The sequence below is a fragment of the Oryctolagus cuniculus genome, chromosome 11 (assembly GCF_964237555.1).
Source record: "Oryctolagus cuniculus chromosome 11, mOryCun1.1, whole genome shotgun sequence".
Classification (NCBI taxonomy): domain Eukaryota; kingdom Metazoa; phylum Chordata; class Mammalia; order Lagomorpha; family Leporidae; genus Oryctolagus; species Oryctolagus cuniculus.
This window is the reverse complement of record NC_091442.1, coordinates 28,267,785-28,270,390: the sequence shown is the minus strand read 5'-3', so window position 1 is coordinate 28,270,390 and position 2,606 is coordinate 28,267,785. Positions and strand designations below refer to the sequence as shown.

At 47.5% G+C, this 2,606-nt stretch overlaps 1 pseudogene; it reads left to right on the top strand.

The window, feature by feature from the left end:
- Positions 1-1,522: 1,522 nt before the first annotated feature.
- On the top strand, positions 1,523-2,062 carry LOC138844476 (small ubiquitin-related modifier 2 pseudogene; annotated as a pseudogene).
- Positions 2,063-2,606: the final 544 nt, after the last annotated feature.

The window sequence follows — 2,606 nt, the reverse complement described above, 5'->3', positions numbered from 1 at the left end:
GCTTTGCTTTCTAGAAACTTAGCTTCCTCAGGAGGAAGAGAGAGGGTGTAGAGCCTGCGCTGTGGTGTAGCTGGTAAAGCTGCTGCCTGCAGTGCTGGCATCCCATATGGGTGCTGGTTTGAGTCCTGGCTGCTCCATTTCTGATCCAGCTCTCTGCTATGGCCTGGGAAAGCAGTGGAAGATGGCCCAAGTCCTTGGGCCCCTGCACTCATACGAGAGACCTGGAAGAGGATTCTGGCTCCTGGCTATTGCGGCCATTTGGGGAGTGAACCAGCAGATGGGGGACCCCTCCCTCCCTTCCTCTCTCTCTGCCTTTGCATAACTCTGCCTTTCAAATAAATAAATCTTAAAAGGGTGAGGCAGGAGGGTGGAGAGAGAATGAATGAGGCCATTTGTTAACTGTTGGACCCTGGGTGAATAATACCTAGCAATTTATGTAATCAGGGGCTGGCGCCGTGGTGCAGTATGTTAATCCTCTGCGGTGCCGGCATCCCATATGGCTGCTGGTTCTAGTCCCGGCTGCTCCTCTTCCAGTCCAGCTCTCTGCTGTGGCCTGGGGAAACAGTAGAAGATGGCCCAAGTCCTTGGGCCCCGGCACCCACATGGGAGACCAGGAAGAAGTATCTGGTTCCTGGCTTTGGATTGGCACAGCTCCGGCCATTGCAGCCATTTGGGGAGTAAACCAGAGGATGGAAGACCTTTCTCTCTGTTTCTCCTTCTTACTGTCTGTATCTCTACCTCTCAAATAAAATCTTAAATATATACATATATAATCAGACAGTTAATGTTATGGTTTAAAATTAGACATGTAGGCAGGTATTTGGCATAGTGGTGAAGACACTGCTTGGGAGAGTTGAGTATCATACTGGAAATCCTGGGTCCTAGTCTTGGCTCCACTTCAGATTCCAGCTTCCTGCTAATGCACACCCTTGGGAGCGGCAGGTGAGGGCTCTGATACTTGGGTTCCTGCCGCCTAGAACTGTGGGTCTCATGGCAGTGCAACGACACACTGCTGGGCTGTGCAGATGGCAGAGGAGGCGTTGACTGAGCCGTGGGTGACCTGGATTAAGGTTTTGACTCCTGGCTTTGGCCTGGACCACTCTGGCTATTGTGGGCATTTGGGGAGTGGCCAGTGGTTGAGAGCTCTCTGTTGCTCTGCCTTTAAAATAAGTTTTATTGGTTGGTGCCGCGGCTCACTTGGCTAATCCTCCGCCTGTGGCACCAGCACCCCGGGTTCTAGTCCCGGTTGTGGCACCGGATTCTGTCCCGGTTGCTCCTCTTCTGGTCCAGCTCTCTGCTGTGGCCCGGGAGTGCAGTGGAGGATGGCCCAAGTGCTTGGGCCCTATACCCGCATGGGAGACCAGGAGGAAGCACCTGGCTCCTGGCTTCAGATTGGTGCAGTGCTGGCCATAGCAGCCATTTGGGGGGGTGAACCAACGGTAAAAGGAAGACCTTTCTCTCTGTCTCTCTCTCTTGCTGTTCACTGTCTAAACTCTGCCTGTCAAAATAAATAAAATTTATTTAAAGATTTATTTACTTGGCGGACCTGGTACCTCTTTTGTGAAGCGGCAGCTGAGGAGACCCCGGCGCTCGCCATGGCCGATGAAAAGCCCAAGGAAGGAGTCAAGACTGAGAACAACGATCATATTAATTTGAAGGTGGCGGGGCAGGATGGTTCTGTGGTGCAGTTTAAGATTAAGAGGCATACACCACTTAGTAAACTAATGAAAGCCTATTGTGAACGACAGGGTTTGTCAATGAGGCAGATCAGATTCCAATTTGACGGGCAGCCAATCAACGAATCAGACACACCTGCACAGTTGGAAATGGAGGACGAAGATACGATTGATGTGTTCCAGCAGCAGACGGGTGGTGTCTACTGAAAAGGGAACCCGCTGCTTTACTCCAGAACTCTGTCCTTCAGACCAAGAACACATTCCCAGCCAGAAAACTGCGACTGGGTTCCACCACACCCTGACTACTGCAGCATAGTCTCTATTCTTTCATTTCCCCTCCCCATTCCTTTATTGTACATAAAGTAACTGGTGTATGTGCACAAGCATATTGCATTTTTTCTTTTCTTTCTCTCCTTTTTTTTTAAACTAAATGGCCAATGGTATGTTTTGATTGACATCAAATGGAGATGGAATGGGGAAAAATCCTGGTTCTGTGAAAATACCCCCTTTCTCCATGAGTGGCATGCTCATTCAGCTCTTATCTTTATATTCCAGTAAGTTATTTTGCTCTGTTTTAACAAAAAAAGCCAACAACATAAAAATCCTTGCATACCTTGTTTGATTGGAGAATTTTAATGTTTTTCATTTATCATTGTAAAACCAAGGACAATTTTATAACTTTTTTGTACGTAGCTGTTACATGTAGGGCAATCTGTCTTTAAGTAGGGGTAAATTACTCTTAAAAAAATGAATCTAGATAGTTTTCCCTTCAAGTCAAGCGTCTTGTTGTTTAAATAAACTTCTTGTTTAAAATGAAAAAAAAAAAAAGATTTATTTACTTGAAAAACAGAGGCAAAGGGAGAGATATCTTCTATTTGCTGGTTTGCTCCCCAGTGGCTGCAAAAACTGGGGCTGGCCCAGGCTGAAGCC